Raw genomic sequence first — 27925 nt, 5'->3', positions numbered from 1 at the left:
TCTTTCTTTCTTTCTTTCTTTCTTTCTTTCTTTCTTTCTTTCTTTCTCTCTCTCTCTCTCTTTCTTTCTTTCTTTCTCTTTCGATTCCAAGCCAGAATGCTGTGCTATTCTGCAGAGCTGGCAGAATAGAGTGCCAGCTAAGAGTTTTCTCTTTTTTTGAGACATCTACTAGAATAGTTTACTCACATTTAAAAAGCAACTTTACTGTAACTATTGTACTGTGAAATCTTTTACTAAATCTTCCTACTTAACAGATTTCCTTACTATCCCATTAGTAAGAGTGATAAGATCAGAGCATAATTACGTTCATTTTGAATTCTTTGTACTCAAGTCTTGACTGGTATATGAATAAGTATTTAAAACTATTCATTTCTATGAAAAAAATGGTGGTTTTTAAGAAAAAATCGTGGTTTTAAGGTAGTTCTTCCTGCATGACAATTAGAAATAACGCTTGGACATACAGTCTGCCTAAGTTATCAAAATTCAGGCATCGGAATGATTGATCTCTTTCAACATTTCATTTAGTGTTTCCTGTTTGCAACATTAAAAATAGTAAACAAACATCAGGAATAAACTAAGCCTTTATATCAAACAGGTATTTTTACAGACTTTTAAGGAGGTAATACCTTAACTTACATAAAGTTGTCTAATAATGGAAATTCAAGGCTTTTTTTTTTTAAGATTTTATTTATTTATTTGACAGATAGAGACACAGCGAGAGAGGGAACACAAGCAGAGGGAGTGGGAGAGGGAGAAGCAGGCTTCCCGCAGAGCAGGGAGCCCGATGCGGGCTCGATCCCAGGACCCTGGGATCATGACCTGAGCCAAAGGCAGAGCTTAATGACTGAGCCACCCAGGCGCCCCTCAAGGCTCTTTTTTAAAAGATTTTATTTATTTATTTGAGCGAGAGAGAGAGCACAAGCAGGGAGGAGGAGCAGAGGGAGAGGGAGAATCAGGCTCCCCGCTGAGCAGGGAGCCCGATGTGGGCTCGATCCCTGGACCCTGGGATCATGATCTGAGCCAAAGGCAGTCGCTCAACTGACTGAGCCATCCAGGTACCCCTCAAGGCTCTTTTAAATGGCACCTTCTGTAAAAAGGGCAAAGAACTTTCCTGCGTCTGTGGCATCCATCCATAGTGTTGGATTTATTTCTGTGGACAAGCCTTGTTCATTACTTCATTCAGCAAATATTTCTTATACAATTATTAATTCCACAGAGTACATTATTTAAATCCCAAGGGCAAGTCAATTTGTCATCTGTAATTTGCTTCTAAGACCTTAAAGCCATCGATTCAATGATGATAATGATATATTAATGATGAGTTTTTCATTTGTAAGTGTGAAACATGACCAGATATCACTGCTTGGCCATGTTTAACCAATTTGGGTAAGTAGGATGGTTTTAATTTAGTCACTTTGATGTTATGAAAATAAAACATATTTTTCTTGTATAATGATTTACTTTATATAATGCGGTTTCTTATCCATTCATTCATCGTGGTTTTATGACAAACATGAAGTAAATAGGCCTCCTTTTGTTGATGAGCTCAGAGAGGTGCAAGAACATGGAGGGTCATGATGTCAGTAGATGGGAACAGCTGACCTGAGGTTAGGCCATCTAAATTCAAGGTCCTCTCCCTGAAAACCTGTTGTATCACATCAATCAGAGAAAAGAGAAAACTTTCTGGTCCAGCATCATCTCCTACTGTTTCCCTCTAGTTCATAACCTCCCAAGGACTCCAGTAAACCAGGAGAACACTTAAGATCACCATTTCCCCATCAACTCAATGTCCAAGGCAATAGAGCTAGTGAAAAGTAGCACTATTTAAAGAAAAGATTTTTATGAATTCCAACGAATCTTGAAGACTACTATCTTTGGGTCATTTGCTTTTCTTGCTTATTTAAATTTAAACATCCACAAACAATCCTGGCAAAATAGGATATTTTCTCTTGAATTCTTAGCTATGTCACTGATTAACTATAAAGATAGAATTACCTCTGAGGTTAAAGCAAACCCTGGAGATTTAGTGGTTCACTGCACGCACTTCCTCTAAGATTCTAGTAGTTCATGTTTGTGACGTTTCCTTGACTGAAGTTACTTGATATGGAAAATAAACTACCCTAGTCAAATTCAGTAAGCACCCCACATTTTCCTATTTGGGCAACCTGGAAATCATGCCAGTTAGCTTCTTTAGGACTTCACTATTGTGACTGGCAGAAGACCTAAGGAATTAAAACCAAGCAAAAGAAAATGAAAAAGCCATATCAAATTAATAAACAAAATAATAAAAATGCTGGTCATTCTGAAATTTCCCTCCACTAAATGCATTTTATATTCAAGCTTGTATTTTATTTTTTGCACACTAATAAGAAATATTGAGTTTGAACGTGTTCCTTTTTTCTCAATGTGTTTGTTGTGAAGCAATCCCATGCAGTACCTATGAGCAGCAGAGTTTCAGGACCAGTGTCCTCGAGTCCACTCATTTCTCACCTACAAATCCTTTTTTGGGGAAGACCAATATTAACAAGTCATTTAATAAAGCACATGTAATTGCTCTGCTTAATGCAAGCCTGGCCGTTGTGAGAGACAAGAGCGGGAGTCTATATAACTCCTTCACATATAAAAGAAATATTGAGTATTTTCCCTTGTACAGCACAAATGAAATCTAACCTACTCCAAATACCTCCGTGGGCCTTATAAGGATGTTTTCTTCAACAAATCTTATCCAGTACTATATCTGAAATGAATTGAAGTCATTTTCAAATATCGAATAGGTATCAAATAAACCCCTTGCCATGCCATCTATGTCTAAAATACTATGGTTTGATCATTTTCTTTTTTTCTAAACATTCTATAAAACATATCACATATCTGAACCACCATAAAACACCATTCCTTCCACCTTGCCAATTTCAAAGTGCTCCTTTAAATAGGTTTATCATTTGTGTTCACTATTTCCTTTCTTGATCTTTGAGAATCAGCCAAGCAAATTCTAGCTAAATTTATTTGCATTTATTAATGTGTCTAAGCCTGAACATTTCTTACTGAAAGGAAATCACAGGGCCAGAGAGAATAAAATTCAATTCTTGGCTGAGGCTCCAGTAACATGGGGTAATATTAGATGAAAAATAGAGACTGAGGGAATGTAAACTCTAGTTTATTCAGTTCAACTGAGTTTCTTCCTATTAAGGTACATTCTGTTAGATAGCTTTCCTCCCACTTACTAAATAACTCAGTCCTGACATCACAAAGAAAATTGCAGTTCACATCACTAAGGCGAATGTCACCCAAAGATAGCTTGCTATTTTAAATAATATGGAAACCGCACCAGGATGACAGATAAGCAAAACAATCCACTTTATTTTTTACTGCTTTTGATGTGTTCCAGACTTTGAATATTCAGGCAGAGGAATAATGGAAAAGTTGTTTTGTTTTTTGTTTTTTGTTTTTTTACCTTAAAGCACACCTTCATACCTCAAACTACTATTCCTCCACTCTTGCCCCTAACATTTTTGAGCAAAATTGAAGAATCCAACTCTTCTTTTCTTGCCAGGAGAATAGTCCTAGGCTTAGTTTCAGGTCTCAATCACTGGCAATTTTTTCCACAAGAGCACTCCCAGATGTGTTTCTAAGCAATGTCCCTTCTCTCATTGGGGGGGTTTGGAAAAGTTGCATTCTTGGTGCCATGTCAGCTCAAGGCTGGACTCAAATACTGAAAGACTCTGTCATTTGTCTTTGGCTCTCCATCTTTGAACAGATGTGCTAAGACTCCACAGGAGGCTCACATTTCTGTCACAAACCAGCAACAGAAAACCAGGGTCACACCTACAGCTCATACTTTCCAGCTTGTAGCAGATGGCATTGCTCTATGTACCAAGATCTTAGGCGGGATTTCCAGATAACACCATTGTTCAGTACAAAATATCTATATTTCTTCACTCCTCCAATGAAACTGACTATAGGGGTAACAAAGAAGTTGTCCACAAGAGTTATTATGATTACTGGTCTGTTTAAGAAACTTCCATAGCCATTTTTTTAGGGTTAGGTATGCTAGCGATAAATTGTTTTAGTTTTCTTCTGAGAATGTCTTGACTTCCTCCTCATTCTTGAAGGATATGTTCTCCTGATACAGAATTCTCAGTTGATAGTGCTTTTCTTGTAGTACTTGAAAAACAATGTATCCTTTTGGCCTCAGTGGTTACAGATGAGAAATTTGTTAGGTTCAAATTGTTGTTGCTCTATAAGGTAATGGGTTATTTCTTTCTGGCTGCTTTCAAAATTTTCTCTTTGCCTTTTGTTCTCACAAATTTAATTATAATAAGTCTCGGCTTAGATTTCTTTGGATTTATCTGCTTTGTGGTTTGCTCAGCTTTTTGAATGTGTATGTTTATGTTTTCCACCAAATTTGGAGAGTTTCCAATCCCAGTCTTTCTTTCCTTTTTTCTGTGACTCCGCTGGTGTGAATATTAGAGCTTTCATTACTGTCTCCAGATTCTTGACACAATGTTCATTTTCTTTTTACCGATTTACTTTCTCTCTGTTGTTCAGACTGGGTAAATTCTATATATCTGTCTTCCAGTTCCTCCATTCTAGTCTCTGTTATCTCCGTTCTAGGACTAAGTCCATCCAGCAAGTTTTTGTTATCAGTTATCATATTTCTCAGTTCTAAAATTTCCATTTGGTTCTTTTTTCCCAACTTTATTGAGGTTTAAATACAAATAAAATTATAAGATATTTAAAGTGTACAACATGATGATTTGACATATGTATACATTGGGAAGGATTCCCCCACTCAGTTAATTAACACATCCATCAACCTCACATATTTACATTTTTAACTTTTTTTTTTTGATGAGAACATTTAAGTTCTGTTCTCTTGAAATATTTCAAGCATACAATACAGTGTTAGCAACTAGTGTCATCCATTTGGGTCTTTTAGTTTAACTTATTTCTCTGCTGAGATTTTCTTTTTTAATTGTGTCAAGAGGGTTCATAATTGCTTAACCAAATATTTTGATGATGACTGACTGCTTTAAAATCCTTGTCACTTAATTCTAACATCTGATGCATCTGGATGCTGGTTTTTGTTGATTATCTTTTCTCATTCAGGTTGGGATTTTCCTGTGATTTTACAATTGTCTGCTGGATATTATATTATGAGACTCTGAAACCTACTTAGTTTTTTTTGTTTGTTTCATTTTGGTTTTTTTTGAGGCAGTTACATGTTGATGTGTAGTATGAGAGTCAGGTAGGTGTCCATGTTCAGTGTCACTGCTCTGCTGCTGCAGAGCTGGGTTAGAAGCTCAGTTCCCCACTGAACCCTGGTGACACTGGGGGTGTAGAGAAGTTATGTGACATGCCAACTAGCCTGGCCTCCCAACATCTTTTCCTGTTTTATTGATGCTAGGCAGGGGTGGAAGCTCAACTCCATACTGTGCCCTACTGACACGAGAGTAGGGAAGGTGAAGTACTGACTAGCTGAGGTCAGTGTTGCACCTCTTCAGTCAGTCTCATTGCTGCTGGGTGGTTATAGGCACCAGCTCCTCCCTGGATCGGCTGACACCAGCGGCGTGGGCTAGCCCTGCCTTTCATTACCTCTTCTAGTCTTGTTGATGCTGGGTGGGGGTGGAGGCTCAGCTCCCTGCTTGGAAATACTGACACTACTGAGTGAGAAAATAGAACACCATGTTTGCATACACAGGGTGGAGGTGTAGGATGGAAGAACATTTTGTTGCTTGGCCTCACTGAAACCATGGGGAGTGTGGGCTTTCCTCCTCCTCCTCCTCCTCCTCCTCCTCCTCCTCCGCCTCCTCCTTCTTCTTCATATTTAGCTGTAGTAGGCAAAATGCTTTCTGTTGACAGGCTACCCTTTCTCCATCCTTTGGCTAGGGGAAATAGGATATTCTTGAAAGTGTTTGTTTGTTTGTTTGTTTTTTCCTGTGCTTGTTGGCAGTTGAGGGTTGAAGGCTCCTGAATTGCTTTCTCTGGGATATATAGGAAGCAATCAGGGAAAGCCAGAGGATTCACTGCTGTATTGTTCCTTAACTCCTGAGGTCCCAAGGCAGTCTGTCTTCCTTCCACTTTTTATAGTCTTCCTAGGCTTCTTTTTTCTGTGTGTTATGTCCAGTGTTTTTTTATAATTTTTAGAGAGAAACTGGGAGGAACAAGACTACACCATCTTGGCTAGAATCAAAGTCCCACTGTAGATTGTTTTCTGTCTCTTATATGTATATGTACATATACTAAAAAAAGATCAATGGTATCAGTTCAATATTAATGAAAAACTTCATATGTCCCCTACATTTTTTATATAGACCTTCTTGTATATGATTTGGGAACAAAAATGATAAAAAAAATGCACCACAAAAACCATTTCTTGTCCTACTTTGTAAATTTATGGGCACACAAAACACTGTTCAAACCTGAAAGTACTCTCCCTTCTCCAACCTTTACTGTGGGTATTTCAGAAATACTTTTACTGTGAATAAAATGAGACCACACACAAAAAGGAATATTTTCTTTTCAATTCTTACTGTAATTTCCAAATAGTTTTATGATAAAAAATAGAGTCTTCAGACACCTCAAGAATCTGGGGCAAGGGCACTGGGTCTAACATATCAGAAGGATACACAATAAACTCTATGAAGTTGAATTAGAATTGGAGGTATTGATATGAGCTCATAATTTTTAATATATGTAGAGAAGTGGACTTAGAAATAGATATACATATAAGTGAAGTTGTGAGTGTGTGTATTTCCTACTTCTAGTCTCTGAGAGGGCCTATAAAGCAATGACATCCCAGAAACAATGAGTAGCAAGATCTTGTTTTCTAAATATCAGTTCCCACTAAAAAGAACTGGAGGTCTTTAGAGAAATGACTGACTTCAAGACTAGGGCAGGAAAAGTATGGATGAGCCTTGAATATCTTTTTGCATAAGAAAATAGGAATTTCTCAAAGAATGGTGGGGGAAATGTCAAGAGAATACAGAAGACAGTTTTACAGTACTTCTAATACTGAAGTCTAGGAAAATTTGAGCGTTGAAAAAAGGATGATAGTAATGTATGATGACCCACTGGATAGAGTAGGGACTTATGAGTGCATGCCGATCTAAGTGATGAATGAATAAATAAATAAGAGAGAAACGAAGTCTCTATCTTAGAGCAACATGTCAACTATGAAGAAATAATGGACTTTAAAAGTGAACATTTGGCAACCTCATGCTAATAACTGATTCAGACAAAAATGATCAATAGATACTGAAACTAGAGTGCAAATGTGTGATGAGGAGCATGATAATTAAATTGTTACAAAATATTTTTCCATTAAATGACTTATTAAAAAATTTCAAATACAAAACCTTTATTAAGTATTCTTATAGTGGAGAAATCTGACAGACATTTGGTTAAACAAGTGGTAAGTCAACATTATATGCCTATTGATATGATACATTGAGAAGAATATAACATCTCCTGTGGTACTTCTGCCAAAAAAAGCATACTCTAAATCCAGGAAATATCAAGCAAACCCACAATGAGGACTGTTCTACAAAGTAACTGATCTGCATGCCTCAAAAAATGTCAGGATCATGAAATACAAGGGAAAAATAAAACTCCGAAGAAATACTCTAATTTAGGAGGCTCAAGAGACATGATAACTAAATGAATGGATTCTGAACTACAAGGGAAACAGTAAGGGCAAGAGTTCATAAATGATATCATTGGGGCAATTGACAAAATCTGAATGGGGTGTATGGATTGAATGATAGTATTATATCAATGTTAATTTCCTCATTTTTATGATTGTACTATAATTATATAGGAGCATGCCTTTTGTTGTAAATGCATATTAAGATACTTAGAAGTAATAGAACATCATGTCTGTGACTTTCTCTCAAATGGTTACACACACACACACACACATGCACACAGAGTGGGGAGATGGGGGGAAAGAGAGCAAAAGAGAGAGGGAAATTGAGAGAGAGATAGAACAAGAGAGGAAGGAGAAAGAATGATAAAGTAAATGTAGAAAAATACAGTTAGGATACTGGGATATCTGTGTGAAAAATATGTAAGAGGAAAAGGTCTTCATTTAGTGAAGAGTCTCACTTGGTTCCCAAGTACCAATGTTCCTCAGTTCTAATCCCTCAGTTAATTTGGGTAGGGAGGGGAATTTGTATTTGCTAATATAATAAAATTTCATTAGCAGTGATTTGACTAAATTCTGTTTGATAAAGAGGATTTCAGTTTATATTCCTTTTTGTAAATGAATAGTAGAAGTTATTTTAAATAATTGTTGTGATTGGCTCCGGACACATAATAGGGTTCTACATCCCACCCTACCCCCAACCCTACCCCAACCCAGTGAATTTGGCTGGGTCATGAAACTCTGACTAATGAAATATAAGCAGAAGTGTCATGTTTCACTCACAGATGATAGCTCTTGAGGACCCATGGCTCAAGTCACTATTGTCACTTCTACTGAGTGACCAAGGAAGTATGTGCCACACTGAAATGAAACTCCCCTCATTCTGGGACCTCGAGTGAGCCTAATTTAGAGCTCAGCTGCCCCATCACTGACACTTAAGTAAATGACAAGTTAACTTTATCCTTTAAAACCACTGATATTTTGATGTAGTTTGTTAAAGTGGCATAATCTACCTGGTTATTGTCACTAGCCTTAAGAGATCATCACTCTATGGCAGACACTGTGCTAAGTGTTTACATGGATTATCTTATATAATATAATAACCCATGAAGGTGATTTTATTGTTCCTGTTTCACATATGAAAAGAATGAGTCTCAGGGAGTTTAAGTAACTTGCCTAAAGTCACACAGCCAAGCTGTGGCGGAACTGGGAGAGATGTCTTTATCCCGGAATGATATGGTGAATTGTGAAACACTTTTTTAAAGCATTTTAAACTCATTCACTTGAATAAAAACCACTAATACAATAGAAATAAATTTTAGTTAGTGATTAAAGTAATTCTCAAGGAACTTTCTTTATCAACTCTTGGCATGCTCAGGATGCTCTGAGGAACACCAGGGGTACACCATTTATGAGTCAGGTTTCCAGTGAAAAATCTATCTTTTGAGTTTCTCCTATTTGTATGACCATGGAAAACACTCTATGATTCAGACTATTCAATAATTGCAATTTGCCCAGTTACTTCAAGTTAATAAGAAAAGATTTCAAAGGTTGGAAAAGAACAATTTTCATTAAACTTTTCTCTGGTGGAATTTCAAGCCTAAAAGATTACAGGATAAGAAATGTGGTGGTACTTTGTGATATATGAAGTAGAAATGCAGGTTTTAAAATTCCAGTCGTATAATTTCCTAAATTGTCTGGCTTGAACATGTGAACCATTCAGATGGCCAGTGCCATGCACACGTGAGCCATTCTCCATTCTCTGGGAGGGTGGTCTTTTCCAGGAAATTTTAGTTGCAAACTATTACAGGAAAATCTATTCAATGGCCTGTCCTTTGGCTCCCTATTTCCATTTGAGCATGTTTGTCAGTCAATAAATTGCTGCCTCTTGCTTGTCTCTTAAAATATCTGGTGTTCTCCATTGCACAATGAAATACCCAGGCATTTTCCATTTTCCTGCCTTCAGCTAAAACTTATTTGGCAAGGCATGAACATAACTCAGCCTGCCCTTTATGGCTTAATGGGGAAAAGCCATTCCATGCCAATGTGGATTTCCTCACTGTTATGTTATGCTCCCTGACACCAAAGGGTGCTTTTTTCTTAAATAAGATGGAAATTTTCTGATATTGCCAGACAATTACTTGATAGTACTTGGCTTTTTGTTTATGCACTTACCAAGGGTCCCACCGGAGGGTCACCAATAAGAGTAGTGTTGGCCGAACTCAAAGGGCTCTTGGAATTCCAATAACATAGGCTGCTTACTTTTCCCCTACAGTGTTTATTTTCAGTCTATAGTTTGACCGGATTAAATTTCCTTTATTTAGACTTCAGCAAGAGCAACTGACATAAAGAAAGGTAGGGTAGTTGAAGCTTAATTTGAAGAGACAGTCAAGTAAATCACTGACATAAAAATATCAGATCACATACACAGGCTTATTTACCCTGTGAGCCAAATGACCTTGGTGAGACTCCTCTTTAATTCCCAAACCAGGACAATATGCATCCGCAGGTCAGCTGTACACCAAAAGTCAGGGGAACACAGTTCTCTGATTTTCTATTTGGCATACTGCAGCTTCATTGCAAAATTAAAGCTTGGCAGTGTGTTTGACATCAGATGGAAATACATGCTTTTAGTCGACTTGACACTTGCATGGTACTGTGAAAAGTACTCTGAGTACACGACTCTGAACTTTTTATGCAAGACCAAGGAGAAACTCAGATTGATGTGGTATGCTAGCCATAGCTGTTTTCAAGATTCACTTGGTCCATTATTTGAAATTGTTCAGTGTTTACTCAATAGTCTCCCAAAGCAAGGGTCATTTTTATATTTCAAGGGCAACTGAGTCTGTCACATCATTTAATGTATGATTAATTCTGTCACGAGGTCATCTGCAGCCATCCCCTTCTTTCTGTTACAACTTTCATTCCCACACTCCCTCAGTCACTCAGTATTTCATCATCAGTCTTCACCTGGACTGTTAGAGCAACATTTTAATAAGTCTCTTCACTCTAGTGCATTCACAACACTGTAGTTAGTTAGTTTTCCTAAAGAACAATTTGAATATCATGTGTTCATTCACTTCGATGTCTTCCCACTGTCATCCAGGAGTAGCCATGCTATATAGCCCAGAATGCAATCCTTCTACATCGTGATCCCAACCTTCCTACTGAACCTATCAGAACTCCCCTCAGACACCAGCAAGCCTACCCAACATTCCCAGATACACTCACTCTCCCCTGCTCCATGTCTTTGGTCTCTATGCCGTCTCCTCCAGACTACCTGTTTTCTATCTTTTTATGATTAGAATCTATGTTTCCTACCACCTACTCACATTATACCCCCTGAATGAGATCTTTCTTTATACTCAGAGTTTTGCAAAGAATCTTCCCCTCTTATAATACTTATTTATCAAAATTAGTAAGAATTTTTCTTACAGATATCTAAAAGATATCCTTTATTGGAACTCTTTTTTGTGGAGTTTTATTTATGAATTTTAGAATAATTTATGAAATAGAGATATGAGTTTAAAAAATTTTAGGTGGACACGTATGTTATTGAGATTTTTTATGTGGACTAAAAAGTGTAGTCTTTCAAATTACCTCCCTACAGAGTGATCATAACTAGCTCCCCTTTCCCAGTTATTTAATTCTATGTTAAAGTAGCCTTTTGCCAATAACTCATATGTATAAATTAGCAAAAACCCCTGTATAAATATAATAGTACATGTATCATTTTTCAGTACATGTAACCATTTATTCCTTAAACCATAGTTATTTATACAAATGTCTTCTCCTTTACTAGTCACTTAGATTCTTGAAGTAAGGATGTGCACCTGATTTATCCATGATTTCCTAAAATTCTGGATACTTAATATTACATAAACTATGAGTAAAGCAATTAAATCAATCAATTGTACAAGTCATTGTTGTCACCTGCCATGTTACTAGATCTGCAATTTAAAGACTATGTAAAGGTTAGATAGTTTTCCAAAGGAAGTAAAAAACTTTGTAAAACAGAAATATTTGGGAAGATAAAAAAATGTGTAACAGATTGTTAAATAATTTTATTTTACATTTTATTTAGTTTCCATAATTTTAAGGAATAATTAAGGAATAATTTTAAGGATAATTAGGCAACACACTTCAAGTTTCCCTATAAAGGCACATGCTAGGAAAAAAAAATTAAACTAAATAAGGAAGTAAGTGATGTTCTATTTTTGTAAGTCTCATCTTCAGAAAATTCAGCCAAAAAATGATTTTTAAGTCATTGATCTCTGTCATTGGCTATGGTGTCATTTCATGGATAAGATCCCCATATACACATGCTGAGTATTTGGAAAGGTATTAATCTGTTGGTATCTCTGAGAGTAGGATATCTGAATTAGCTAGTTTCTGTTCCATATAAGGAAAGGTTTTAAATCTGGTTTGAGTCATTCTACAGTTGCTATTGGGATTTGCAAGAGATATTGTAGAACCAGATCTTGATTGTCAAATGCTGTGAGGAACAGAAGTGCATCAATAACTCTTAACATATTTCAGCCGTTACCTCCCATTCTCTTTCTCCACTCTCACTGCTCTGCCATTACCACAAAACCACTGACCAAACAGGACTGCCTGCCACAGTAAAAAGAGAGAGGTTGGGGGATTTGTTGCACCTCTCTTCAAGATCTTGGATATCTCCTACTGGAGGTAACACAAGATTCCACGGAAGCCAGAAGAAATCACCAAACTGTAGGGAAAAACAGTTAAGTTTTTTTGCAATCCCCGCAATCTGGCTACCTATGTTCCTAAGTCCTTGGAAAGATATACTGCCACCCTAAATTTAAGGCAATAGATTCTCTCGCATTTCCCATAGAACAGATTGAAAACCAGGAAATAATGAGCAAAATTGTTCATAAAAAGCAGAGGCCAAAATCCTGCATCCCTCCCCAAAGCCGATAGCGTAGTCTTCTGGGGGTAGACTAAGATCCAGGCTTGCCACGGGCTTCATTTTATTCATTCTCACTCTACTGCCTGGTTTGAGAAAAATGAGTAGTAACGAAAGAAGAGGGGGTCAGGAAATTTTTATTCTCAATTTAAAAGCATGAAATGAGAAACATGACCCAGAAATCACGGAGCTCATATTTTACAGTTTAATCAAGGAACAAAGAGGAGCAGCAACAGGAAGCCTGCATCAAGAGTCTTTCTTGTAAGGGCAATAGAGAAAAGCTGGTGGCGCCATTTTGAATACCCTGGGAGAGTACTTGCTTTTGATTTGTACTAAAAGCTATAGAGTCAGCCTAGTTTCAGTGAAAGGCAGTTGTCCAAAAGTTCTGTGGATTTCCCCATCAAAGTTTTGAAGCTTTTAGTATATTGTGCTCTTTTCCTTGGATATTATGTGGTCAAAACTCTTGAGTAGCCCAGAAAGGCTGATGTATCTCTACTCGTCAAGAGTATAATAATGTGGCAGGGGCCACTTGGTCAATTCTCACCGCATGTGACTGAGCTCTTTTGATCCACCTGGGTAGCCATACTATGGTTAGAGCAGGTGCCAGGGCTAGGAAGGTGGGTTCTTGTGACTACTCCAACAGTTACCAGCACTGCCAGCCAAGCTTCTGACTAGGGGGTGTGGGGTGTGTCCAGGAAGAGAACTACTTCCTTCTGTTCCCCTGGTCACTGGCTGCTGGTTCACTCTCTGGTTCACTGATACACTTAAAAGTCCAAAAAATTTATTATAAGTTCTAGTTGCAAAACTTTGGTTTCTTTACTTTCTGGTAATAGGCCAAGATCTGCACTTTGAAAGAAGTCTGAGGTGGAGAAAGAATTGGGGAGAACATGGATAAGGATGTTTATGATAAAACACACTCCTTTTCTTCTTAAATGGTTTACCACAAAAGATCTAAAAAGGCAGCTGTGGGGCCTTGCTAAGTACACAGCTGGGACAAACCCAACAGCCTTTTATTTTCCTGCCAATAAGATACTCTATGTTGCAATGCTGAACAAAGCACATTTTTGATAGTAAAAGATAATGTATCCTCCTAGTTGTGCTTTTTCATGTGGCTAATTTATAGTGAATTTCCCATTATATGGCTGTCATATCACATGCTTTGCTTTACTTTGTGCCTACAGATTTATCTCTCAGAGCTTTCATTTTTAGAAAATCTTTTAATAAGACCTCAAATTCTTAATATTGACTGACATTATTGCAAAGAGGAAAGCATTCCTCTAAGGGTCAATAAAAAGTTTTATATAGATTACCTATAGCTCATTTGCAGTAATTTATTTTCTTGTAACATATGATTTGGAAAACATAGTGGTCTGAACATAGCCATAACCAAAATTACACAGTTCTCCCATCATCCTCTCTCAGTTAATGTGAGAGAGTTTTAATTCTAAAACAAGAAGCAACACATTGAAAGCAAGATGAAAGTAGAATGTGTTTATAGAATCTCCTACTATTGCTTTATTCTTCATAAGCATTTGAAGGAAGGTGTGCAGGTACAAGAAATCCAGGGTCCCTGCCTTTTCGGTTCCTTCTGCAATCACCACTCTTTGAGTACTTGCTTGCTGGAACTTGTAGCCTAACTCCCTCCCCCAATCTGGCCCCTCACACATACCATGGTAAGTCTGGAATAGAGGCACCGTCTCAGTCACTTACCTTTAAAGCAGAAAACATTATTGTACAGTAGGTAGGCAGAATTTAGAGGAACATACAAGAGTTTACTTGGTTCGGATTGCCAGCTTATTTTCCTAAATCTACTCTTTTCTTGCCCTTGGTCCTTCTCTCCAAAGATTTCCAGGAAGCTTCTAATCCCTAAAGCCACTCCAATTCTGCCTGAGATAAAATGGTGAATCTTGATTCATTTCTACTGGATCCCAAGAGAACAGTCACTAAGCCTGATTTCTCATTTCCCATCTCTGGCTCTTGTAGATGGCTGCACAGCCCTTGAATCCCCGAGATCTTACTAAGTTTTTTTTTCAATCTCTAAAGAAAAATGATTTTTCTCTCTCTTCTCTTACATTCATTCACTCTTCTTTGCTTTCCGCACCAAAGTTAGGGTTATTCATTTTTATGGTTTATCTGAGATCTTTTTCTTGTTTCCAGGTTCAAAAGCTGAAACTCTGGCATTAATTAATGCATACACACATTCACTCAGAATAGACATAAATAGACATAAAAAATGATATCCTGTTTATAAAGACATGATAGATGGATTACAGTGGAAGTGATTTTTCACTATTCTCCATGATACTCATATATTTTGGTTTTGCCTTTGAAAATATGGCTACCATTAAACATTTCCAACTTATCTACAGGTAATATATTTGTACTTTAAATTAAAAAAAAGTTTAAATTGGGTCGATACTATTATTTTATGTATTTGAAATTACTTTATTTGAAATTACCTTTATTTGAAATTACTCATCCTTTACCACATTGCCATTTCTTTGTTGACTTACAGAGAAAACAGAAGACTAGAAAAGATTTCCTGTATGGCCACACAAAATGGAAGGAAGCTCAAACCAGTGATAAGACCGTTACTTAATTCTTGTTAAAAATGTAGTTACCAAGTAGCCTTTTGTGTGTAGCACTCTGCCAAGTATCCTGAAAAAAAATTGCAAAATTCTTGTTATAAAATAACCTTTACAATAAGAAGTTATATAAGAAGTTATTTTAAAGGTTGTTTTATATATTATAAAGGTTGGGTTGGATACCTCAACTCCCTCCTTGGGGTGTGGGCATTGTCCAGGAACAGTTCTCATTCTGGCTAAATTGGAGTGTATACATTCTTTTTTTACCTATACCACTGATTACAACTCAACAGCCAAGGCAGAATACATAAGGCAACTATCTGAGGACCATGAAAATAAATAATAACAGATAGATTGGTGTCCAAAACAAAAACTAAAATAAATCATTATCTTGAAGAGATATCTGTATTCCCATGTTTATTGCAGCATTATTCACAATAGCCAACCTATGGAAGCAACCTAAGAGTCTTGTCAATGGATGAACGGATAACGATAATGCGTTGCTATGAATGTTCATGTGGAAGTTTTTGTGTAGACATATATTTTCATTTCTCTTAGGTATATACCTGAGTGGAATTGCTAAGTCCTTTTGAGGATGTGTCTAACTGTTTTACAAAGTGGTTGCACAATTTTATTTTATTATTTTACGATTTATTCATTAATTTGAGAGAGAGAGAGGGAGAGGAGGAGAGGAGGAGGGAGAGAATCCCCCAAGCAGACTCCCCGCTGAGCATGGGATCTGATGCAGGGCTCAATCCCAGGACCCTGAGATCATGACCTGAGCCAAAATCAAGAGTCGGATGCTCAAGAGACTAAGCCACCCAGATGCCCCAATGGCTTGCACCATTTTAAATTCCTATCGTCAGTGCATGAGGGTTCTAATTCCTCCATATCCCCATCAATATTTACTATCTGTGTCTTTGATTATAGCCATCCTGGTTGATTGGCATGCTTTCTTCCTTTATTTCTTTCCTTTTTTTTTTTTTAAATATAGTTTTGGATAGATATAAAAATCAGCTTAGTGCAGTGGTTAAGAGTACAGTCTCTATGACAAAATCATCTTGGTTTAAAATGGGCTCCTACCACTTGCCAAGATGACCTATGTTATGTCTATATCTCAGTGTCTTAGACCACTCAGGCTGCTATAACAAAATATCACAGATTGGGTGGTTTAAACAACAGACATTTATTTCCCCCGGGCCTGGAGGCTGGGAAGTCCAAGATCAAGGTGCTGGCAGATTTGGTTCCTAGTTGAGGGCTCTCTTCCTGGCTTGCAGACAGCCACCATCTTACTTTTTGCTTGGAGAGAGAGAGAGAGAGAAACTTAGTTTTCCTTCCAGTTCTTAAAAGGACACTAAATGCCATCATGGAGGTTCCACCCTCATGACATCAGCTAAACCTAATTACCAAAGGCCCCACTTTCTAATGCCATCACATTGGGAGTTATGGTTTCAACATATGAATTTTGGGGTGGGAGGACACAAACATTCAGTCTACAGCTCTCAGTTTATCCATCCTTATAAAAATCATAAAATTATTTTTAGGATTAAATGGGTTAATATGCCAAGCACAAAAAATAAAGGCAAGACGAAGGTAAAGTCCAAGACCAGACAGATTCCCTGGTAAAGATATAGTAAGGCACCTTGAAATTTAGACCATTTATTACATACGTAAACAGCAAAAGGAAGAATAGCCAAAGGTGCCAGTAACCCAGCCCTTGTCCCAAAAACCAAAATGGATGACACCAAAACAAAAAGGGCCAGGTGAGTGCCATACAAGTTGTTGAGATAGTCTGCTGTTGAGGAGCCAATTCTAGACTGTAGCCAAGCAGTTTTATAGCCTGCAGCTATGCTCTGAGGGGGTGGGAGTGGACAAGAACAGCTCACACCTTCCAAACCTGGGAGGGGATGAGAAATTTCATAACAACTTCCTAGGGGAGAGAGGGGAAGGGGTGGGACACAGCCTCCTAGTAGCTCCTCACAAGCCTCCTGTATTCTTGTGTTCCAGGAGAATCACAAGGCTTCCTGCCAAGACTGGCTCCTGCATGGCCTGTGTGGTTACCTACAAATACAGGTAAAGCAGCATGTTCTTTGATGAGCATTGCATTACTGAATTTTCCCGTCAGTGCAGTGGCTTCCTCTGGAGAATATATAATGGACAGAAAAATGAATGGGAGATTTTACTTTATACTTTATACAATTAAATACTGGTGTGTGTGTGTGATGGTTTTACAACATGCACAGATTGTACTATAATTTATAAAAGCCCTTTAAAAATTAGATTAGGCATCAAATTTATGTCTTCATAGCAACCACAGTATTATGAGGTAAGAAGGTCAAATAGATTGGGATGTTTCTCAAAATAAAGGAATGATTGCTGTTGACCTCATAATGGGGGAGACAAACTTAAATGCCATTTAGAAAAGCAAACTGAGTCCTTACCCTTTGAATTGGTATTTAAACTCTTATTTTTCCACTCTGTCAAGTAATACACAATTAAAATAAGGGTTTCTGAGCAGGGCCATTTCTAAATTGTGAAGCAGTATAAGCCAAATAGATTTACAACTATCAAGTTGTCACATGGCTGCAAAATATACATCTAATAAATTTAAGTAGCAATATTTCAGGATGAAAAAAAGTGTAACATTGCTTCAGAGAAATCCCATAAAGGACTTGGCTAACCCGTATCCTTAAATATGACCTGAATTTGGTTTATATGCAAAAGTGGCATTTGAAACATTTCACAGTGACTCAAACACCAACCAATTAAAATAGATGCTAGCAATTTATGGCTGGTCCACCAGTACTGGTTCCTTGCAGAGCTCAGTGTCTTTGATATGAGCAATCTTTAAATGACAAAAGCTCCTGCCTAAGTACAAAAACAAAAAATGCAGAATCCCTTCCTCCAGTAATTTATTAAATAATTAATCTTTCAGCTGACTTTGCATCTCGAGTAAATCTTTTTCAGTTCCAGAAGGTAGGGTTGCTACAAGTTGAGCTCAGAGTTGTTTTTTTTCTCTCCTTTCACAACTCAAAGTCACTCTTCTCATTGGGCTAATAAGACATTGACAGAGGAGGAAGAATGCAAGCAATTTAGGTAAAAATCACTTGTTTAGACAAGTAAAACCGCCCACATCAGAAATACTTAAACTATGACTCTGAAACTTTGTGTCTTCAAAACCTTCATGTATGGCCTTTTGCGCAGCCATGTTGGCCCCACCAAGAGATTCATGATAGCAGAATGTTCCTAGGACAGAAAGTTGCAGCAAAAGAGAGTTCATGCCTGTATGCATTGTTTGATGACTTTTGGGTAAAACAACAAACAACATCAACAATTCCTTTGGTTGTTGAGTTATGCAGACTACAGAAAGCAAAATTTTCTTCCCTTTATCTTGATGTCGAAGATAGAGAAGAGTTGAGATTGACGTAAATAGATATCATGATTTGAAAAAGCAAAAATCCAGAGGAGGGAGAATAGATAAAATAAAAAAGAAGGATGGTATAGTGGTTAATTTTATGTGCCAACTTGACTGAGCTAAATTTTCCTGTTCTTCCCTGATGGAATGCTAAGATGCTGGGAACTAATGGAGTTGCAGTAGCTTCTGGGCCTCCTGATTTCCTAAGAATCCTGAGTCATGCTCCCCAAACATTAGTACATATGTGATCCATTGCTGGATATTTGGATTACTAAGAACTTTCTTTATAATTAATCATGTTATGATAAACATAACTTGAAAAATTTCTTTTTCATATTTTTGTCCTTAAGATAAATTATTAGAAGTGGAGTTGTGTTAAGTACTCATGCTTTAAAGAATATTTTGTTACCTTTATCCATCTCCATATAGGTAAGCACAACTAAGAGGAGATTAGATTTATACCATATTGTGATCCAATATAAAATCAAACTTCACCTAAGTTCTCACTGTGATGATATTGTCCCAAAAGTTTCCCAAAGGAAAAAAAATAAACTCCTCAAATGTTGTCTGGCAATGTACTAGGATCCAAACTTCCTTTGCACACAGTTGTCATGGTATGTCCTGCCAGGAGCAAAAGTTAAAATATCCAAAAAACAAGCCAGCACTCATAAAATAAATTATACAGCCTGGAAGGCTCAGTTGGTGAGCCCATATCCACTAAATGGATTTAAAAGAGCAAGTTGAAATGGAAGCTGTTTATGGGGCTAAACTTTCCTTGTCTTTTATTTTTCCACTTGTACAGTTTGAAAAGCAGCTGAAGAGAAGCATCCAATGTTTTTGGCTCCAGCTGTCAAAAAATAGGAAGTAAAAAAAAAAAAAAAAGGAAGTAAGTAAATTAAGCCTGTTATTTCAGATCTTCCTGAGAAACTGTCAGGCATACCTAAGATCCTATTAATTATTGAGAATGAGAAGTAGTTGTGGCTAATTTTTTAAGGGTCTCACCATTCTAGAGTGTCTGCTGAAACTGATATCTGGCAGGAATATAAGAACTACACTTAGAAAAGTGAACTAAAAATGATGCAAATCCAAAAACAAAAATGAAATTATTTCTCAAATTTTCTTTAATACGTGTGCTGTTAGCAGTTGACTTTGAGGTAGTACTGAGAAAAAGAGCTATTTTCATGCTACTTTAAGTTTGACATAAATGATCACAGAAGAAGTGTATGATTCTGAAATGCTTTGATGATGTATCAAAGGCTATCGACTCAATTTTAATCTAGAATATACAATACCTCCTGGATCTATGTCAAAATGGCTTGGAGTTCCTGACTGTACATTCCAGAAGAATCGTATGTTGAAAAGTTGAAAGGAAAATTGTGAAAATGGCTATGAATATATAAAAACTTACTTGTTTTATACATTGGACATCTTTTCTTTGTGGTAAAAGATGGATTTCAACATTGGATTTGATCACAGTTGAAATGCTATGTTTAAAGCAATTAAAAGGCTCTAGCTCTTTTTTAAAAATAGAAATAGTTTATAATCTAAAATATTTTTACATTAGAGTTATGTTTGCTTTTATGAAAAATCAGTCTAGATTTTATTTAATTTTAGTCAGGGAGATTTAAGAATTTTATCTTTAAACAGATTACTTATTGGATTAAAAAAGAGGCACATTTTATCTATTACATGTAAATCTAGAAGTGTATGCATAAGTTTGTGCATGTATTTGGCCATATTGACTTATCTCATATAAGACTCAACAAAATTCTTCAGAGAGTAAAATATAATAGAGTTTATGGGTATAAATAACTGAGATTAATAAACATCAATCAATTAATTCAGGTCACCTTCAACACGGTCTTTTTAAAAATTTTATTATATTTAAATTCAGTTAATTAACATACAGTGTATCATTAGTTTCAGAGGTAGAGTTCAGTTATTCATCCATTTCAACACAGTCTTTTCATCCAAAACATTACTTGAGCATCTTCTGTGCTGAAGAGGGAATTTTTCACATAGTGAATAGTTGAAGTACATGGAAATTTCCTTCAATCCAAAATTCCATGACAATACTATCTTTTATAAAACTGTCTCTTTATTCTTGTTTTAATTAGTCCTCAAATTTTGACTCCACTCTTAAAATACCACCATTTTTTATCTGATAGTAAGAAAATCTCAGTGTGTATTAACATTTTAAGAGTTTTTCAAGTGTTAGTTTATATAGTCTTCTAAAGACTGCAGAAATAGTCACATTACAAAAAGATTGGAACAAAATTTGTTAGAGTTGTCTAGATATTGAAATATACTTCCCAGAGATTTCTCATACCAGATTATGTTTCCTGGCTAGATTATATTTGCCACAAAATACTGAAAAATAGTATTTATTATAATGACACAATATAATAATATAATAAAAAAGAAAAAAACCAGAGCAACAGAGTAATAGTAGGACAATTAATTTGTTTTTTAAAGTTAATCTTGAATAGTTGTCCTTTAAAGACAAACAAGCTACATGGCAGAAGGAGGTAAATCAAGTTATTTTATTGAAATTCTAAAAGGGAATTCTAAAAGTACAAAACAAAATTTCAAAATTTAGGGTTTTTATATATAAAAGAGTAATTTTTATTTTAATATTGTAGATCCGGTTTGAAGAATAAAGATTTAGGGGGCTAATGGAAATCTCTGTGTATTGAATGTCTGGTGGTAGTAGGTGGTGAGTGGTAAGACCTGGGTTAATCTGCACACCTACTTACCTCAGGAACCAACCATCCCCAGAAGGACTCACTGAAAAGATGTAAGGGATTGGGGGAATAAATCATAGACCTTTGGTATTGGGAGTAGCATCCTCATCAAAGGGATAGGTGGTTACTCCAATGCTAGGTGAGCTGGCAGGAGAGGGGTGGAGATTGGGTGTTAGGTGGGGAGACAAGTATCCTAACAAAAAAGGGTATTTCCTCTATTGTATGACAAATCAGAAACACATATGCTTGTATCAATCCACTAGTGATTATTGGCGGGAATAAATGCTTTTGAGGCACTCAGCTGTCTTCCTTCAAATTTCGCTCCATGCAGAATATATTCCAAATTTCTTAGGAACCATTGTAGCTCTTTTTTTTTTTTTTTTTTTTAGCTCTTAATAAAGAGCTGGGAATGATGAGAATCCTCCCCAACAGCAGCAGACTCAAAGCAGTGACATCTTAGGCTGAAAATGTAGAACAGTAGGAGTAGGGGAAGGAAGGCATGGAGTTGGGATGAATGACATGAATAACAGAAAGGAATGAGTGGCTGTGGCTGAATGAGGCAAAACCAGCTGTGACCAAGGTCAGCAGATATGATGGACGAGTACAGTGGGACACCAGTGGCAGAAGCAGTAGGAAACCTTTGTCAGTAAAGACCTCAGCACTACAGAAACTGCTTAATCAGTTCCCACACTTGCATCAGGTCAAGTAACTATTAAATTTTACATTTGTCTATCATCTATCTATCATCTATCTATCATCTATCTATCTATCTATCTATCTATCTATCTATCTATCATCTATCATCTACCATCTATCCATTATCTCTATCATCTATCTATCACCAATCCATCTATCTATCAAACTACCCTCAGCTCTCCTAAAACACTAGGTGCTCTGTCTATCCATGGTTTGAGCACACTTTGTACCTGGATCTTTTCCTGTTCTTTGCTGACTATTCTTTGTCCTATTGTTTAAAGGTTAGCTCAGTCACCACTTCCACAGAGCCTGTCATAAGCCCCTTCATTTCAGTTTGCTTTAGATCAATCCCTGCAGTCTTCCAGAATACTGTCCATATACCACTCTTAAAGTCACTGGCAATGTCTCTTTGGGTTGTACATCTCCTTCAATAAATTGCTTAAAAACAGGAAACTGCTCTTTCCATTAAATTTTAGAACAGTATCTGGCATAATATAAATATCCAATAAAGGTTTGTATATATTTAAGTGAATTATGTTTTATTTTCTTAAGCCTAAATAAATTTAAAATATTTAATTATCTCTGATATGCAAAAAAATCAACCAATGTGTTTGTATTTTTTCTCTGTTCATTTTAGTGACCTATATATTAATTAGTATTTATGAAGCTCAAAATATTATAATGAACAGATCTTTTATTCATTTACAGGATAAGTATTTATTGGCAGCTTACTATATTTCTAAGTTCTGAAAATACAGCACTGGATTCCTTATGTTCATGGAACTCATATTCCAGTGAAACACTAGGGAATCTAGTGGTATCTTCAAAAGCGAGTTCATTAAAAATGTAGATTTCTCTAAAAATAAACAATTTGTACTTTTTGCAGACTGAGTATATGCTCTACTACTCAGCATGAGAATATAGTCCTGTCTCTATTAATTTTCAATGTAATCAATGGATTCAATATCTACTTTGATAGCAAGAATTCTAGTTCCTTCTCCTCTCCCTGGATTTTCCATGAACCAAAGGGTATTACACAACCCAAAATGGAAAATGGGGTAGTAATTGGCTTCTGTATCAAAATCAGGTTAGTGTTACAGTCTATCAGTCAGTCTATGCACATACCTCTTCTTGTCACATGGTGTCATTTTTAGAAACTGTCCCTGCTTGATGCAACAATGGTGGTCTTCTGTGGTTTGATACTTCTAATTCAAGATCTCATTTGTTCTCTCTTTCTTTCTGCAAAATCAAGTATAATCCCTCTCTCTCTAGACTAACTTCTAATGAAGGTCCCATGCTTGGATTCTTTAAATCTCAACTGTCAATGTTGAACTCCTTTAGACTACATACATACCTCCCTATATTCACCCTCTTCTATACCACTACCAACCAAATACCCAAGGAAGCAGCTGGCTCCAGAAGCAATAAGTCTGTAGTCTGTCATGGACTGGGATTCTCTATCTTATTTCCTAACCCCCAAAATTCAAATTTTAAGGCCTGGGAGTTTAAGTCCTCAAAAACATAGAACCTAATATATATTCATTCTTTGGTCAATGAGACTTAACCACTGCCCCCTGCCACCATCCCTAAAAGAGGGTACCCCCATGACCCCATAAGTTCTTAAGCCAACAACACCTCTGGAAGAACCTACCTTCTCTTAATGAAGTGACTTAACATTCTAAAGGTTTTCCCTATGTAATGGGGTTTTTCCATTGACTTGTACATACTTAAATTTGGAAGAGGACGTGGGTTAGTAATTCATATGATACTTTTTTTCTTACTAGCTAATTTTTGCATTATATTTATTTGTTTTGGGTTTCTTTCTTTCTTTCTTTCTTTCTTTCTTTTTTTTTTTTACGAGATTCTGTTATTGTGCAGTGTACTCTACTTGATCTCTCCAAAGTTTACTTTTTAAAAAAATGTTATCCACATCCTCCCTTAAGAGAGGTTTCAGGCTGTCTCATTTTCTAAAGACCCCGTGTTGGCCTGAGAGTCATAAAGCAAATGATTGCATTGGTCACATCCTTGTCTTCCTCTGATTACACCACATTGAACCTCCTGGCTCCTCCAGTCAGTCTGGCCTCATGGTCACACTAACCACAAGCTGAACCTCACATTTCTCTCTGACTGATGACACAGTTTGCACTGACCCTACACACAAGTCTGCAACTGTGTTTAAGGGGTGGGAAAGGACTATGGGAAAAACCAGTTCCTGGCACAATGCCACTAGAAAATTATCCCTTTAGGAAACAAACTGACAATCTCTCTCTGGTGTTTTCCTGTTTCTCCACTTAGAAATGTTTCTTGCTAGCACACTTAAGAAACAAAAGGCATGCTTCAAAAAAAATCTTCCTCCAAATCACTACTTTTCCTGAAGAGAAACCATTTGGTAATTCCCAGCCTTCAGTGCTTTCCTGCCCATGATGTACGGATATCCTTTGTATCCAACTTTGGTTGACAATATAGAGCAAACTGAATAGCCAAAGTCGTAGAATCAGAAGTAGATGATAGTTTGTTTTTTTTTCTCCCTGAAAGGAACTGATGTGAATGGAAGGTACTCAGAAATATAAAAAAAGAAGTACATCAATTTGGACAATTAAACTGTGCAAATGGACTCAAAAATGGGTCAGAGAAAAAGTCAGAAATGACTTAGTCCAAATTTAAATCTGCACACAGAGCACTACAAGACCTCAGAGGAGAAGGACTCGAACAACAAGCCAACTGAGGTCCATGAGGCCCCAGAGCCAAGAAAGATGAACTTTGTAATGGAAAACAAAACCCCCATTGCAGACCTCCCCATGGATTTATAGTTTCAGATGGGACAATTATACTGAAAAAAAGAGCTAATATTTATTGATCACTTTACTATAGGACAGTCTACCATCTCTAACCACCTTGACAACCTCTAAAGGGCTATTACTGTTTATAATTATTTTGTAAGATGAGGAGTATTTGGCTGAGGAAAGTTACGTGATTTGCCCATGGCTACATTGCCAGTAAACGGCTGAATCAGAATTCAGATTTGCGTTAGGGAAACCAACTTGTTAGCCCATCTGGGACACAGTCATATCAAACAAAAAAGAACATAACAATATAATATGTAATAAATAATCAAGCACACATGTGTGATTAAAATTGGCATTTATTTGAAATTAAGTATTATTGCTTATTTATTCTTCTATTATATAAGTGCTATTATTTAAACAAAGCTATAGTAAGAACTAGTAAATAGTGGCACTTAGGAGTAATTAGTATTAAGACTTTTTCTTTTTTTTATGTTATGTTAATCACCATACATTATATCATTAGTTTTTTTTTCGATTCTCTCTTATTTTTTTTATTTTTTATTTTTTTAACATATATTGTATTATTTGTTTCAGAGGTACAGATCTGTGATTCAACAGTCTTGCACAATTCACAGTGCTCACCATATCATTAATTTTTGATGTAGTGTTCCATGATTCCTTGTTTGCGTATAACACACAGTGTTCCATTCAGTACATGCCCTCTTTAATACCCATCACCAGGTTAACCCATCCCCCCACCCCTCTCCCCTCTAGAACCCTTAGTTTGTTTCTCAGAGTCCATCATCTCTCATGGTTCGTCTCCCCCTCCGATTTCCCCCCCTTCATTTTTCCCTTCCTACTATCTTCTTTTTTTTAACATAAAATGTATTATGTGTTTCAGAGGTACAGGTCTGTGATTCATCAGTCTTACACAATTCACAGCGCTCACCATAGCACATACCTTCCCCAATGTCTATCACCCAGCCACCCCATCCCTCCCACCCCCCACCATTCCAGCAACACTCAGTTTGTTTCCTGAGATTAAGAATTCCTCATATCAGTGAGATCACATGATACATGTCTTTCTCTGATTGACTTATTTCGCTAGACTCCAAATGGTTGAAAGACCTAAATGTGAGACAGGAGTCCATCAAAATCCTAAAGGAGAACACAGGCAGCAATTTCTTTGACCTCAGCTGCAGCAACTTCTTCCTAGAAACATCACCAAAGGCAAGGGAAGCAAGGGCAAAAATGAACTATTGGGACTTCATCAAGATAAAAAGCGTTTGCACAGCAAAAGAAACAGTCAACAAAACCAAAAGACAACTGTCAGAATGGGAGAAGATATTTGCAAATGACATATCAGATAAAGGGCTAGTATCCAAAATCTATAAAGAACTTCTCAAACTCAACACCCAAAGAACAAATGATCCAATCAAGAAATGGGCAGAAGACATGAACAGACATTTTTCCAAAGAAGACATCCAAATGGCCAACAGACACATGAAAAGTGCTCAACATTGCTCAGCATCAGGGAAATCCAAATCAAAACCTCAATGAGATATCACCTCACACCAGTCAGAATGGCTAAAATCAACAAGTATTAGAACTTATTAAAAGTGATATGTGTGTGAAAAATAGAACAATATTTTAATAATTTTTTTTCATACCCATGGTACATTAGGATATTTCTATTATTTCTATTTCTTCTGCCAAAAATACTCCCTGAATTGCCTGAAACCTTTAGGACATTCTTCTTCTCTTTTGTGTAGTGGTAAATTGAACACAGTGAAAAAAAAAAAAAATGCACATTGACTTGCACTTCTATTTTAATCAAGCCCAGATTACACTGATTCCTGGTGTCCTTGCAATGTGATAATGTCAAGCTAAATCACCTCTTAACAAAAAGCATTTGAGCATGGAATATTAGCATTTGACTTCATAGCAACAACAGGTAAGTTGAGACTTGTATAAAATTAGTTTTCAGATCTCAAAAAATGTCTATCCACTTTGTATCTATATCCCGTTTTGGTAGACCAGTCATTTGTCAATTGGGAACTTTGGGTCTGCAAATACATCAATGTAGGCCCCCATAGTCTAAAATGTCCATCATTTTTAAATCCTGGGAGGCACAATGAATGTCATCCTAAGTTATAACTTTCTTTCTCAGGGCAAATTATTATTTTTATTACATTCATAATTTAAACTTGTGAAATGAAGTTAGAGTTTTAGCAAAGAAGTTGAAAAACTCCTGCTTATTTTGACTGCCCTTCACTGCTTACATTTTTTTTTTGAATTCTGAAGCAGTCTTTTTTCCTCAAAACAAGTAACTTTTTGCCGTGTGAATTTAACAACCTACAGATAATATTGAACCACTCAAGTGCAATCAGTTCATACTTTTCTAGGTTCCTTATGCCCTCTTCAAAGATCAACAAACAATTTTTGGAGATTCAGCATATAAATTTATGTTTTACTATTATCTTTTTCTGTATTCTCATTCTCAATATGTTTCCAAATTGGAGAATATCTTTTTGTCCCATATTTTGAAAATATATTACAGCAGGCACACATTTAAACATCTTTTTTATGTCTAGCAATGAGAGCCATCTTGTAGGCATATGTCTAAGGAAGGTATCTTCTTTCATTTCTGTAAAGTCAAAATTTTATTAATTGCTTTTGCAAAGGGGCGCCTGGGTGGCTTGGTCAGTTAAACATCTGCCTTCGGCTCAGGTCATGATCTCAGGGTCCTAGGATCAAGCCCCGCATTTGGATCCGAGCTCTGTGGGAAGTCTGTTTGTCCCTCTGCCCCTCCCCCTCTCATGCTCTCTCTCTCTCTCACTCTCTATCAAATAAATAAAATCTTTAAAAAAATTTCTTCTGCACATTTTGAAGAAACTGGAAAGTGACCCAAAACTTTCATTATGTAAACCTAAATATCACCAGTAAGCAAATTGCATCTCTTTCTAGCAATGTTGTGTGCTAGGTATGCAGGAATTTGCAAGTAAGATCTTTTTCTTCTCTTTAGTAAGAAGTTTATAGACTAAATGGAAATGGCCAAAATTTACATTTACACTGTCCATCAAATATGCAGATAAATTAGCAAAGTTTAGTTTGTATTTGGACAAGA

Source organism: Phoca vitulina, unplaced genomic scaffold (genome assembly GCF_004348235.1).
Source record: "Phoca vitulina isolate PV1807 unplaced genomic scaffold, GSC_HSeal_1.0 scaffold25, whole genome shotgun sequence".
NCBI lineage: Eukaryota > Metazoa > Chordata > Mammalia > Carnivora > Phocidae > Phoca > Phoca vitulina.
This window is presented reverse-complemented; position numbering follows the sequence as displayed.